This window comes from Pongo pygmaeus, chromosome 19, assembly GCF_028885625.2.
Source record: "Pongo pygmaeus isolate AG05252 chromosome 19, NHGRI_mPonPyg2-v2.0_pri, whole genome shotgun sequence".
In the NCBI taxonomy this organism is placed as follows: domain Eukaryota; kingdom Metazoa; phylum Chordata; class Mammalia; order Primates; family Hominidae; genus Pongo; species Pongo pygmaeus.
Genome location: NC_072392.2, coordinates 22184770 through 22200103, shown reverse-complemented (window position 1 = coordinate 22200103; position 15334 = coordinate 22184770). Strand labels below are relative to the sequence as shown.

Sequence of the window (15334 nt, the reverse complement as noted above, 5' to 3'; positions counted from 1 at the left end):
GGTGGGACAGGAACATCCCCTGGAGCCTGGAGCCTGGCTGGAGGTTCCCCTGGAGGCCTCCCTGGCTAGGGTGCAAAAAGGGCAAGCCTGACTTTGAGGCCACAACAGAGCGGCCAGAATAGGGTGGGGGCTGGGCTTCCTGGTCATCTCCTGGAAGTGGGGTCATGCCAGGGGACACGGGATGGGGAGATGCTGCCACCTGGGCCTGGTCAGCCCATTCATGGGCACCAAGGGCAGCAGGAGCCCGGGCAGCTGGAGGGCAGGAGGACTCTCAGGGAGGGGAGAGTCAGCTGCACATAATCAGAGCTGGAGGGCGTGGCTCCAGGACACAGAGGGTGGCCAAGGGGAGGATGAGATGCCCTCTGCTGATGGGGATGAAAGGCATCTGTGGACTCCTGTGGGACCCTCAGCAGAGATGTCCTAAAGACTCCCAACAAGCTGGTGACACAAGGATGGTGCCTTGGCTGAAAGCCAAGATCACCTGGCCATGGTGGCCATCACCAGGTCTGGCTGCCTGAGGCCCCACAGGCAGCTGTTCACCTACCCGGCAGGGAGTGCCTCTCACTGGCCAGCAGCTGCACCAGTGCCCAGAATGCATCCTCCTCAGGCAGATAAAGGAGGAACAAGGCGGCGATTTGGCTCAGGTCCCTGCAGTAGCCCACCTCCTGCAAGAGCCAGAGTCACCATGGAAGGACATCACCTGGGAGGGCTGAGGTCACCTGGGAGGACTCATGTCATTGGAGAGGGCAGAGGTGACTGGGGAGGCTTCCTATGAAGAAGAGACTTCCTCAGGATGCAAATTCATTTCATGACAAGAGCCAAGTCTATCAGGCACTTCAGCACCTTGTCCAAATGTCTCCTGAGAGCACCATCCTGCGTGTGACACTGCCAAGCTTCTGGGCTTTGGGGCAGCCCCAGGAGGAGGGTGTCATTTCTTGTTCTGAGAAGTGGTGGTCAGGCCCAGGTGACACCAGGAGTCCAGGCCCCAACTCCTTTGTGTCTCAGCTTGACCCCTTGAGACCACTGCCTTGCTTGGAGGTTTATGCCAGCAGTGAGCTGGACTCCTACCTCCTATATCCTGGTGGGTCACAAATACTAACTTTAAAAGAAGCAACGACACCCCCACCAGACACCCACTCCTGTGAATATGGAAATATGGCCTGGGAACCTCACTGCCTGGAATACTCACCGGGTTATACTTCGAATATGCCAGGAGGATGTAGAATAGTTCCCGATGCCTAGGAAACAGAGAAAGGGGGCTATGGTTTGGTTTGTGCAGATGCTGTTAGTTTCACTTTGTCTACAAATCCTAACAACAAATCCCATTTCAGGTTCAGATGATTCACCAGATAAGCAGTGAGCTCTTCAGGGCCTGAGACTGTTGAAGAAATGTTTCAGTAAAATCCATATCTGTGACATGCAAATAGCCCAGTTCTACAGTGAGTTGACTGATCCTTTTCATGCTGAATGATTTTTTTTTTTTTCAGTTTGCATACACGCCAGTTCAGTCTTTGGGTGTACAGTTCCTCCATGTTCCAAACCAATGTGCAGTCTCCTGGCCACTGCTCCAGCCCCTCCTGGAGAGACTCCTTCATCTTCCAAATCTCCAGGGTTTCCCCTATGCACCCAGCCTCTCCCCAATCCGTCAGCCCCTGGCCACCCAGGCTGCTTCTCAGTCCCTATGGTTTGGCCTTTTCCAGAATGGCCTAGGAATGGGAATCCTACTGTGGTAGCTTATTGGGCCTGGCTTCTTTCCCTTAACAAAATGCATCTAGGATCCACCCACATTTGTGCAGGCATCACTGGCTTGTTCCCTTTTCTCACTGGGTCTTCTGTTTGAAGGGAGGACCAGCCTGTCTCTCCCCATTCCCATGTTGAAGGCCATCCCCGAAGGCTCCGTGTGTGAGTGACAATGAATCAAGCAGTGAACATGGCATGCAGGTTTCATGTGGATGTCAGTTTTCAAATCAGTGGGTTCAATATCTGTGACACCTTGGGGATGCGTGGTTCAAGTCCATTGAGCTTTGTGAGCCACTGCCCAACTGGCTGTCAATGTGGCTGTGCCATGTCATGTTCCCAGCAGACCTGGATGAGAGTTTCCAGGACCCCTAATTCTCCCAGCATTTGGTGCTGTCAGTGTTGCCTGGGGAGGCTCATGGGCCCTCCATCCCGCCACCCTCCCGTGGGTCCTACCATGGGTCCCCGTGGGTCAGGGAGAGCACTTTTCACCATTGTGCATGATTTTCTTTGCTGTTTTCTGTCTCCTCAGGATCCTCCTGGGTTCTGGCCCCACATGTTCCAGCCTGGCCCAGGGCTTGGAACCAGGGAGGTGCTCAGTTCATGGTGCCGGCTGCTCCCTGGGCCAGGAGAGCTCTTGGCAGCTCTGCCATCCCTCCTAGGTGACCCTGGCTTCTGCTCCAGGGAAGTCCCCTTCCCTCTCATTCACTCCATCTCTCCTGGGACCCTGTGGCTCCCATAGGCTTACTTGGCTCCATATAGATCCCTGAAAAAGACATGGTTCCGGAGAGTCCTGCTCACGTCCAGGTTGATCTGGTGGATGTGTTCAGATGACCTCTTGCCCTTCTCCTTCATGATCTGCAGGGCAGGGCCAAGAGGAGGAAGCAGCCTCAGAACAGATGGAAGCCTCCCTGCCCCAAATGGCAGTCAGCCCACAGTCAGCACTTCAGGAAGGAAGGAAAGAAGGAAGGTTTCCTTCTGCAGAAAGCTGCTTTTTGGCTTGTTACTGAAGCCAGGGAGGGTCACCAGAGCTGAGTTTGTCTGTGGTGACTATGCCACCGTCCATGCCCAGGATGTGCATCTGTCCATCCCTCCTCACCCCCAACAGGGTGGGCTTGACGTTCCCTCCAGCTGGAGACCTGGGTCCCTGACATGGCCTGTCCTGTTTGTTGTGCTCTGGCTGACAGTACCTTATATTTTCTGGGGTTTTTTGACTTGATTTCCTGAATGTTCAGGAGGACCGACCACACCGGGCCCCTGATGTTCATGGGAATGCCCTTATAGATGTGATCTATGAGCTGTGGGCAGAAAACAATCTGATGTCAAAGGCCACGGGGTGACCCCAGTGAGGACCAGAGCCCAGGGATTCTGGAAAATATCGGTTTTGGCGCCATGATTCCTCAGTAGAGGTGAGATCAAGCTGGGACAGGGTCTGCCTTCCCAGGACTGAAAGATGGATGGACACTCAGAGTCAAAACTCTGATCTGAACCTTTTTCTTCCTTCAGGTCACCAGGGCATCCCTAGCCTTGAACTCCAGGTGGTCCCAGCCCTAGATTCAGATTCCCTCCCAGCAAGGTGATGCTTGCACGAATAGGCAGGCAATCTGGCGACCAGGCCTGCAGTCCTCTGGGTAAGGACAGTGTGCCACTCGCCCTCTGAGAGGCTGACGGTGCCAGGCCACAGCCATGGGTGCCTGTCCCCTGTCTCTGCAGATAGTACTTCTGGGGCCCTCTCCCTCCACACATTACCTTTTTGCTGTTTTTATATGTCTCCCATTCACCCAGCATTTCCAGCCACTTGCTCTTTCTTTTTCTCTCCTGCCAAATTTGCTGCCAAATGAGGAATGTTGGAGTTAGCCGAGCTGCCAGGCTTCTCAGAGCCGCCCATGGATGCTGGGTCTTGGGCTCTGGACCCCTGGTGGGACCCAGCTGGAAGGAGCCAGGGAAGGGCAGACCCTAAGGGCTGAGAGCCTTTGAGCAAATGAGCACCAGTGGGCTGGCTTTGGGACCCCAGGATGTGCCATCCTCAGGCCACAGACACACCAGTCTTAGGTCCCAGCCTCTAGATGGGTTCCTGACACAAGCGGGCAGCCACCCCCAAGCCAGGACTGTGGTTCTCACTTTGGAATCTTATCAAACTGCCAAAGTTACAGCAACTTGGGGTCAGGTCTCTGCTGCCCCTCCCAGTGACAGCGTGTTGCCCTCACCCGCCACCGCCCAGGCCAGCTGCTTCCTCTGCCTCACTGACCACCCGCCCAGTCCCTACGTCCCTGGACCAGCCCCTCCATGCATCAGGCTCTTACCTTCGCCTCCTGGGCAGTCACAGGAGGCAGCTCCGTCCCACTGTAAGGCAACCCAGGCAGAGCTGAGGACCTGCACAGGGCCTGGAGCCGCCCAAGCCTGGAAGCCGACCCCCAGAAAGGACTGGCTCTGTCCCTATCCAGCTCAGGGCTCAGCCCGGGAGAAGGCACAGGGAAGGGAGGACAAGGGCCTTCCTGTGAGGCTGACTCCCAGGAGGGGCAGGACCTGGGAGAAGAAGGAGTGCAGGGACAGCCTGGCTGGGGTTACTGGGGGCCTGGCATGGGTAGTGGTCAGGCTGCACAATGGGACAGCCCGTCCTGGACTCGAGGTGGTGCTTTCTGCTGCAGCTGAGAAAGGTTAGCCCTGAGATGGGATGGGGGCCACCCAGGGTGGGCGACCGGGCCCTGACAGGAGTCCCTCAGGGAGTGACCACATCACCCCACCAGGGTCAAGGGAGCCTGCCCTGAGACCTGCCCGGTGTACTCTGGGTGCACCAGGGGCCCATCCCACTTGACAGCCCCAAGGCTCTTGCAGGTTCTGACCTCCCAGCATCCACCTGCCTCTCCCTGCATCTGAGCCACACACCCTGCATTTCAGAAGTGGCACGGCTCATCAGCTCCCTCCCACTCTACCTCCCCCGGGATCCTCTCTCTCTCCATCCTATGATCCCCAAGGGATGGGCTCCTGGCTGGGCTCCTCTTACCTGGCCCCAGATCCCTTCCCAGCACCAGACCCAGGGTCTTTAGCCACAAGCCCTGCTGCTTCCCTGGTCTCACCGTGAGATGCCCAGAGCGGGGCCCTTCCCGTCTTCTCCCCCATTCTCTTCAGGCCAAAGCACCCACTGTCCCCACACCTTTCCCCCTTCCCCATGGGGACAGTGAGGGCTGTAGTTCTAGGGAAATGGGGGAGGACAGGGGCAGGTGGGCTCTGAGAGACCTGCTGGACAACAGCCCTGAGGCTGGGCCAGGTGTCTCCTCACCCTGTGGCCACAACCCTTGGATCTCACCGGGGTTGTCTCCTGGTACACAGGGCCAGAACCTCAGGCTGCCCCGCTCCTCTTGTGCTAACTTGCCGACAGAACTGCTGAGAGCCCAGGGGCCTGGCCTAGCCCAGTCTCCATTCCCACCGGCTCCCTACATGGGCCTTGCACCTCTGGCCCAACAACAACCTCAGGCTGGACCTGGCAGGGGAGCCAGGGCGGAGTTCTGACCCTGGAAAAGAGGTTGGCCAGACCTGGCGAGACATGTCCTGCATCAGAAAGGCCTTTCTAAAAGCAAACCCATCCCTGAGCTAAGACAGCTTCTTTAGGGGTGAGGGGAGCACAGAGGACTCACTGCAGAATCCCAAAGCGATCAATGCTGCTGTAGATTCCAACAGGCTCAGGCCCCTTGTCCTCTGGCAGCCCAGCTCGGTGTCCCTGTAACCCAGAGGGAGCCTTGGTGAGGGGTCCAAGGTAAAGGGTGCAAGGGCCTGGGGGTATTGGCCACCCATCCCTGCCCTGTGCTCCTAGGGAACCCAGGACCCTTTGACCAGGGTGCACTGGAAGAGGCCTCCCTCCAAGGAGCAGACCGAACTGTACCTTCTGATACTTCATAATTATGTCCTCCTGCTCCTGTGCCTGCAAACTATCCATGTCCTTTACCATGTCCATCCTGTGAGACAAAATTGTCTAAAGGTTACACTGTACCCGACAGCTTTGGAGAACCCCTGAACCACTCCCACCGGGCTCCCAGATGCTGGCTGGTTGTGTAACCTTCATTCCACCACTGCAGTCTGGTAAAAATGGGCCAAACCCCGTGGCCCACACCTCCATGGGTCTCTGCAGTCTGAAGCCCCAAGCAGGGGTGGGCATCTTCTCAAGGACTCAAGAAGAGTGGGACCTGGACAGAGAATCCCATTGTCCCCATATGCCAGGAAATGGGCACACCCCTGCCCCAGCAGGGTGAATGGTGTCCACCTGCCAAGGGTGAAGAGCCTGTAATGGGCTATTCCAGGGATGTGGATGTGAACTGTGGTCAGGCACCAGAGGTCTCTGTACGATCGGCCACCTGGATGCTCAGGGCCACAGAGATGCCCAGTTTCCTATGGGGAACAAGATCTCTCCTGACTGCTCCATTCTACCCCGCTCATCACTTGGGCTACCATGGCCCTTCAGTCTAACCAGTGAAGCTGCTTTAGGAATAACGCCATTTGAGCAGGAGTGTATTTGGTTTTGGGGATGAAAATGATCTACTGTCTCCAAAGCAGCCACTGTGCTCATGGAAACCACCTCTCTCAGGGAGGGACTGTGGACTCCACCATTCTGAGCTGTCCCTACAGGAGGGGGCTTCATTTTCCTGGGTCACTGATGAAGAACAGTGGGTCCTTGCTCCTGGAGAACATCTAGATGGACCATCCCACTTGAGAATACTCAGGGCAAAAGGAAAGCAAGGCCAGACAGAATAAGAAATACTTGGGGAGAACCCCAGTGCCTGGATCCCTTTGAACACAAGGGAAGATAGTCTCCCCTCAGCCAGCCCTCCAGAGCTCCTTCACTTTCCACAACTGCCCAAGGGCAGAAGGCTCCCCATGCCACTCGCAGACAAAGGACTGTGTGTGTCCAGTGGATCCCACAGTGACCATCAGGACCCAGCTTAGGCCCCAGGTGTGTTCTGAGGACCCTTCCCTCCTCCCCACCCACAGCGGATCCATCCCAGTGTCTCTGCCATGGCCAGGCTCTGCCACATCGGGATCGGAAATCTGGGCAGATTTGGGATCTAGAGCAGGGAGGTCTCAGGGTTGAGGCCTGAAGTCTAGCACGGCACACAGCAGGGCTGAGAGCAAAACCCAGAGTCATGTCTGGATTCTCGGGCCGGTTACCGCCTCTCTGACCCCAGATGTCTCACCTGTGGAATGGGTACATTCGGGAACAGCACCCACTCTACGAAGCCACCATGAGGACGAAAGAGAAAATCGTCTACACAGGCAGTGTAGAACGGGCGCCCGGTGACTGCTCAGGGATGACCCTCCTCTGTAGCTGCCCAGAGGCCAACACCGCCCATACCATAGCCACTGTCCCCAAGTCAGCCTGGAGGGAAGAGAGCAGGTCACACTCACCTGATTCTGATGAATCAGCTGGCCTGGGTTATGCCTCTCAGGGAGAAAACATTTGAGTCCACAAAACTGCTCACCAACACCTCAGCGTGTGTGTAACTGCTGTAGAACACAGACACAGGCTAGAGAGCGGATAGGTGCTAAGCATGAGTGACATTCTGAGGTCATGGCATGCATCACAATGGGGCCTTGCCCGAGTCAGCAGGGCCCAGAGTCGGGGTCCTCTGCCACCTGAGGCGTCAACATGCCTGCCTGCATTGTGTTTGTGCACATGCATGCACACGTGTAAGTGGGTAAACATGTCTGTGCACGTGCGTGTTGCTTCTCTGGCCAGGCCTGGCTCCCCTACTCATGTGTGCATCCAGTTCCTCATCACTGTCACCCCTGGAGCCCAGGACCAGCATCAGATCTCCCTGACCTCAGCCCTCCCCACCTGGGGTGGTCCTGGGATACACGTAGCGGTGGAGGGAAGTGACTGCTGCTATTGAATCTCAGAATACAAAAGCTAATACTATTACCTAATGGTCTTTTTAGCATCTCTAATGGTCTTTTTAGTGTCTCTAATGGTATCGCTTCTTCATTTCTGATATTTTAACTGGGTATTTCTCTCCATGACCTTTGGATATTCTAGCTAGAGGAGCCTGTTAGAAAAGTGCCAGGCACACAGTAGGGGCTCACTCTTCTAGACACGTTATCTAAAACCTGGCTCAGCTGTCCCTCCACCCAGGGCCTAGGGGATGCCAGATTCCAGGGTCCAGAAAGAGCTTGGGATAAAATGAACATCCAAGGGGAGTGCTTTGACCTGGGCTTAGTATGCCTGTGCCATCAAAACAGAGTCTCAAGTCCTGAGACAGGGCGTCCAGATGCCCCAGTGCAGGGCCCTCCTGATCAACACCTGCTCCCCTGTACTCATTAGCAACTTCACCCACCCTACTCTCAAAGCACTTTTGGCCCTCGTACCTAGGAGCTCTGTATCTGTGGATTCAGCCAACAGCAGATGGAAAATATTCAGAAAATAAATTGGATGATTGTGTCTCTACTGAACATGTGCAGACTTTGTTCTTGTCATCATTCCCTAAACAATACAGTATCACAACCCTTTATATAGCATCTGCATTGTATTACACATCATGAATAATCTAGAGATGGTCTAATGTATATGGGAGGATGTGCATAGCTTATATGTAAATGCTAGGCCATGTTGTGTCAGAGACTTGAGTATTCATGGATTTTGGCATCCCCAGGGACTCTAGAACTAATCCTCCATGGATACCAAGGGATGACTGTATAAACTCACTCAGGAAGGCTTCTCACTGGAGGAAGAGCCCAGTTCAGGACACACAATGACATCTCCCTGGACTACTATCCATTCATCCATCCATTCATCCATTGTCTCCCCCCACTCCCCATCTCAGACTGTCCCAATGACAGCCTTAGCAAGAAGAGACAAGAAACAAGACAAGTTCACGTTGTCCAGTTTTGAGGTCTTGGAAGAAGTTGCACCAGTATGAGAACAGTGGGTCAGTTTTCTCCAGGATCCAGAAAGCATATCAGGCAGCCTCGGGGTGAGGAAAGGAGCCCAGCCTCTCCAGCAGCCACACAGGCCTGCAGTAGGATGGGGCTGGGGCTGGCCATGTGGATCACTTGGGCCTCATGAGGCAAAAGGAAATACCAGGGGGCAGAGGAGGAGCATGGGGGCAGCTGGTTGCCTAAGGAGAAGGCACCTCAGGGAAGGGGACTGTATTCATTTGTTTTCACACTGCTATAAAGAAATACCTGAGATTGGGTAATTTATAAAGGAAACAGGCTTAATTGACTTGCAGTTCAGGAAACTTGCAATCATGGCAGAAGGTGAAGGGGAAGCAGGTACCTTCTTCACAAGATGGCAGAAGGGAGTGAGTGGAGAACCAGTAAGTGCCACACGTTGAAACCATCAGCTCTCCTGAGAACTACCTCACTATGCGGGGAGCAGCACGAGGGAAACTGTCCCCAAATCCAATCCCCTCCCACCAGGTTCCTCCCTTGACACAGGAGAATTACAATTCCAGATGAGATTTGGGTGGGGACACAGAGCCAAACCTGTGAGGGTATCAGTCTATCTTGCAGCTCCCCTGGGGCTGAAGCTGAGTACAGATCTGCTGGCCTTGCCCTATAGCACACGAGGTCTCTGCCAGTGCGCCCCCATCTGCTGCTTCCTAGGGATGGTGGTGACTTCCTCAAGAGGAGGGTGGATTTGCTCTCCTGCTGCCCCTGCAGGGCCTTGTGGAGCCCCGGCCAAGTTCTCCCAGGGTAAGGGCAGGAAACAGGTCTCCTTGCCCTTCTTGCTACTTGAGTAACAACCCTGGAGTCATCCCTAGGCCCCGTCACTGCCCCTGCTTCTAAACTGAGAACATTTTGGCAAATCTTCCTGGCAGAGGCTGGGGACTCATCCCTGCTATCTGTTCTAGCTTGGTAAAGCTGGGTTAAGACATCTGGGCAAGCAGACAGTAGAGTGGACCCCAGGAAGGGTGGGTGGAGGGTGCTGGCCTTTGGGCTTCCCTGGACCAGGGTGGGAAGGGGGAAGTTTACCAGGAAATAGAGCTCTCAGGACTATGTTTAGGAGGAGGTGGTAATGCTGGTGGGGGGATGTCCATTCATCCATCCATTCGTCCATTGTCTCCCCCCACCCCCCATCTCGTACTGTCCCAATGACAGTCCTAGCAAGAAGAGGCAAGAAACAAGACAAGTTCATGTTGTCCAGTTTTGAGGTCTTGGAAGAAGTTGCACCAGTATGAGAATAGTGGGTCAGTTTTCTCCAGGATCCAGAAAGCTTATCAGGCAGCCTCGGGGTGAGGAAAGGATCCCGGCTTCTCCAGCAGACTCACAGGCCTGCAGTAGGATGGGGCTGAGGCTGGTTTGGGGTGGAGGATAAGTGACAGCCAAGGTTTGTCAGCATGCAGAGGGGTGGCTGACTCATGGACTAGGGGCTGCAGAGCCCAGTGTTTGCCCTTAGTTCTTAGATCCTGGGAGACTTCTGGAGCCTGGATCTGGACAGCCTAGGGGTGGAGGTGGTGAGGGGCGGGGGTGGTACGGGAGGAGAGGCCTTGCATGACAGGGTGCAGGGCAGGAAGCCAGCCAGGGACTGCTTTGCAGTGGCTGTTCCCATCCCCATTCCCACCCCCAAACCCACCCCTCCCCCAACCTTGGTGCGGGGTCGGTTGTGGGCAGGTGTCTTCTGCTTTGGCCTCAGCAGATCCCAAGATGGAAGCTGGCAGCCATGTGGGCATGTCACTTGTGCCAGCTTTGTCCTGCAGTTTCTGCTTCCTGGAGCGTGGGGCGCCCACCCAGGAGAGCACGGGCACACCCCACACCTCTCATTTTGAGGGTGCTGGGAGGTGGGGGACCTAGGTCCTGCAGCCCTGTGCTTGTCCCGTGAAAATTAGCCTAGGAGTCCCGTGTCTGCCCATCCACATGGAGCCCCAGGAGCCTGAACAGTAGCATGCAGCTAGATGAGGAGGGAGAGAGAACTGGAAAAGGAGAAAGAAAGATGAGGAGAAGGGAACGAAAGAAAGGAAGAGAGATTGGGAGAGAGACAGAGGAGGCTGAGAGGATAAGGAGGGCAAGAGATGCGGAGAGAGACACAAAATGCAAAGAGACAGAGAGAGATGTGCATGAGTAGGAGGTCGAGTTACTCTGGGTCCCAGTTCCCAGTGAAAACTGTAGGTCACCATCACCTAACCACACATGCAATAAAGTCTTCTGCCTGCTGCTCAGAGCCCTGAGAACCCCTTCTCGTGGAGCATAAAACCTTTGACTACTGCCCTTCCTCACTGCATTTTTGTTTTCTCTTCCGGTGAACCGTGATGTCTTGTCTATTGCCGTCCTGGGCTCAAGGATCCATCAAAAACTGACACCGCTTTTGGGGAGGATCTGCAGTGCCTTCCACTCACCAGGCTCCCCAGGAAACTTGTGTACTTGGCCTGGGCCCTAAGCAGCTGGGTACATGCTGGGGCTCTGCTTCTCTCTTTCAGTAAGAAGGAGAACTAAGAAAGAGACTGAAGCATGGTCTGCGGAGAAGGCACTTGTGCAAACACCAGGAGAATGAGGGGCCTGAGTTGTCTTCGTTTCTCCTAAAAGCATGCATTCCCGGCTGGGCGTGGTGACTCACACCTGTAATCCCGGCACTTTAGAAGGCTGAGGTGGGCGGATCACCTGAGATCAGGAGTTCGAGACCAGCCTGACCAACATGGAGAAACCCCATCTCTACTAAAAATACAAAATTACCCAGGCATGGTGGCACATGCCTGTAATCCCAGCTACCCGGGAGGCTGAGGCAGGAGAATTGCTTGAACCCAGGAGGCGGAAGTTGCAGAGAGCCGAGATTGCACCGTTGCACTCCAGCCTGGGCAACAAGAGTGAAACTCCAACTCAAAAAAGAAAACTCGCATTTCCTCCCAGGCCACCCTAGTGAGGGCATGAAGCACAGAGTGTGTGTGTGTGTGTGCACGCACGTGCACACGCGCGTGTGTGTGCGTGTGTGTGTTTGTGTGTTGCAGGGGTTACAGTGGACAGGATGTGGGAGGGCAGCTGCAGCTCCAAGCTGCAAGTCTTTCTGATAGAATGCTTAAGATTCCTTGGACCACAGCAAGAGAGTGTTTTCATTTGCACCCATTTTTATTAGCATTTAAACCTGTATTTTTTGTAGCATGTAAACCTTAAGCTGCTTAACTATTCCTTGAAGCATTTACACCAGTGGTTCCCAACCTTTTTGCTACCTGAGACCAGTTTTCTTGAAGACAACTCTTCCACGGACCCAGGAGAAGGGGAAGGGATGATGCGGAGATGATTCAAGCCCATTACATTTATTGTGTGCTTTATTTCTATTATTATTTCACTGTAATATATAATGAAATAATTACACAACTCACCATAATTTAGAATCATTTGAATCAGTGGGAGCCCTGAACTTGTTTTCCTGCAACTACATGGTTCCACCCAGGGGTGATGGGAGACAGTCACAGATCATCAGGCATTAGGTTCTCATAAGGAGCAGGCAATCTAGATCCCTGGCATGCGTAGTTCACAGTAGGGTTCGTGCTTCTATGAGACTCTAACGGCACCGCTCATCTCACAGGAGGCAGAGCTCATGCGGTAATGCGAGGGATGGGAAGTGGCTGTTTCTACAGATGAAGCTTTGCTCACTGGCTGGCTGCTCACCTCCTGCTGTGTAGCCTGGTTCCTAACAGTTGGGGATCCCTCATTTACCCAGCAAGATAAATACATTGTTATGTCAATTGAAATTATTCACCTTGAACCACCCAAAATTACCCTGTGTACCTACACCCACCCAAGGGTCCCGTAGCACACTTTAGGAGCTGCAGACAGTGAGCCTGGAGCTCCATGGAGCATTCCATCCCTTCACCATCTGTGGGCTAACAGCCTGCGTTCGTTTCCTAGGGCTGTTTTACAGTACCACAGACTGCGCACCTTCAACAACAGAATGTTACTGTCTCACACTACTGGAGGCCGTGAGTCCAAGATCAAGGTGTCAGCAGGGTGGGTCCCTTCTGAGGCTGTGCAGGAAGGCTCTGTTCCAGGCCTGTCTCCTGATGCGTGGGTGGACGTTTTCTCCCTGTGACTCTTCATTAAGGGTGATTCTGGTGAGGGCTCAGAAGAGGAGACTTGGACAGAATGTTGGTAGATAAATGTGCCAGTGGAAATCAGAGGGTAGATGGGACTCCATCCATGCCCAGGGCTTTCTGGGGACAGACCTGTCCAAGTAGCTGCCATTCCCAACTGAGTTCTGTTTCTGGAAAGCCAGGCAACAGCTGGGGCTGGGCCCTCTGGGATTTGTTTAGTGACCAGATTATGTGGGAGGCCTGGAGTGGGTGGTTGGGTGGCGGGTAGTACTGCCCAACCTCATTGCATCACTCACTTCCCAGGCCCTGCCCTCAACCCCTCCTGACCAGGCCCTGTCCTGGTTCTCAGTCACCCTGTCCCAGTGGGTGCTTCAGTGAGGGACTGACTCGAGGTTACAGGGTGCTGTGTTTATGTGACCTGAGAATATGTGTGCACAGACTGTGCCTGCAGTGTCCTCGTACAATTGAGCATGTCCATGTCCTTCCCGTGTGTAGACAGCCTGTCCCCACATGCCTAGGACTGTGACTCTGCGTCCTGGTAGATGGGGAAGGAGAGAGGGAGTTGTGCTCAAGGTCCCCTGATTACTTCTATGGGTGCATTACTTCTATGGGTGTGTCTTGTTAGGGGTCCTTGGGGATATGGAAGATTCTGCCCTGGGTGCCCTTGATCACGTGTGTGTGTGTGTGTGTGCGTGCGCGTGCGTGTGCATTAGGGGGTGTACTGTGTTACAGCATCCTCAACCAACTCTGTATGTGTGCATATGTTTGTGTGTGTGTGTCCTACAGGTGTGAGCGAGTGGATGTTTCCACTACGTGTCTGCACACGTGTGCGCGCACTTGCGTTGTCCTTGCACACCTGCGTGTGTCCCTTGAGAGCAAACGGAGCCCAGCATGTGCTGGCACCTGCAGGAACGTGTGAGTGAGTGTGCATTCTGCGGGTCCCTGTCCTGCTGGCTGCCCGCTTGTCCCCAGGCAGTGCGCGCACGGGGTCCCAAGCCGGAGTGCCCGCCGGTGTGAGTGCGAGAGAGTGTGGCCCCACGCAGCTCTCTCCGCTCTGCACTGCCTGGGCAGCCCGCACACTCACCCTGCCTGGTTGCTGCTGAGTGACGTGGGCTGGGCCGGCCCCCTGCCTGCCCGCCCCTGGCACTCACTCGCGCTGGCCTTCGCGGAGGCCCCGCCGCGCCAGGACGGGCCTGCTGAGCCGCCCACGGCCGGGGTCACTCCGGGCCAGGCCGTGGCCGGGCGGGGAGGCGCTGCCTGTACCATTCCCCGGCGGTGCGGGGAAAAGGCGAAGATTTGCATCCAGGAGCATGTGGCCATCGACGTGTGCCCCGGCCCCATCCGCCCCATCCAGCAGATCTCTGGCTACTTCCCCGACTTCCCGCCGGACCTGCCCCATGACGCCCCCGCGCGCCCAGCCACCGCCAGCGCCGGCCGCCGCCGCCCCTCTGATGGCGCCCGCGACGACGACAAGGATGGGGACCATCTCTTCGGAGCCTAAGGATCCCGCCGAGGTCCCAGCCCTGCGCAGCCGCCCGCCAAGTCGCCAGAGGACGAGCCGGACGCCGAAGGCTACCAGTGGACGATTGCAGTAAGTTTCCAACTCGCAGACTTCGCGCCCCTCCACTGGCTCCGGCTTGGCGGTCCCCGGCTTTGGGGTGTCCTCGGTCCCTCTCAAGCTGAAGGTGGGGATGACCAGTGCCCCCCCGGAGCGAAGACCCCCACATCTCTCCAGGATGGGGGGTCTGCTTGGGGGTCCACTTAGGGGTGTATCCCTCAGGCATTGGAAGTGGGGATGGGAGGCCCTGAGCCATGGTGGCTCCCCTAGTCCCCAGTTCTTTCTCTGTGTAAATCCAGCTTTGCAGGGAAGGGGATGTGGTGCATTTCCTGGAAGAGCTGGGGTCCTGGGGTGTGGGGAGCTGGGGCTGGGGTGTGGGGAGGGGCCCAGGGTGGGCAAGCTGAAGCAGGACTGGCACAGGCCTCTGGAGGGCCTGAGGGAGGCTGGACGCCCTGGGATGCACCCTTGCTTGTCCGCTCTTCTAAGGGTCGGTCTCAACTTGCCCGTCTGTAAATAGGGTTGATTGTCCCTGCCTACGTGGCTGTTGTGAGCATTCAATGAGCACTGCCAGTCCTGGGGACTCTTGTTTTTTTTTTTTATCGTGCTAAATACACAAATATAAATTTCCCATTTCAACCATTGCTTTTTACTCTTTCACTCCCCAACCACCCACCCACCCATTTTTAGTGTACAGTTCAGTCGTGCGCAGTCCCTTCTACCTTCACACTGTGTGCAAGCCATCTCCAGAAGCCTCTTCATCCTGCAGAATTGAGACTGGACCCATTAAACAACAGCTCCCCATTCCTCCTCCCCCGGCCCCTGGCAACCGCCATTCTTCTCTAGGGATGTGACTATTCTAGGAACCTCATGTAAGTGCAGTCACCTGGTATCTGTCCTTTTGTGTCTACCTTCTTTCACTCAGCAGAATGTCTTCAGGCTTCATCCATATTGCATCCCGTGTCAAAACTTCCTTTTTCAGGCTGAATGATACTCGAGAATCAAAATCTCCTCTTCTGAACACTTTGCC

General features: G+C 55.2%; 1 pseudogene; it reads right to left on the bottom strand.

The window, feature by feature from the left end:
* LOC129017774 (ubiquitin carboxyl-terminal hydrolase 6-like) overlaps positions 1-7258 on the bottom strand; it is a 42211-nt pseudogene extending 34953 nt beyond the window's left edge.
* Between the last annotated feature and the right edge of the window lie 8076 nt (positions 7259-15334).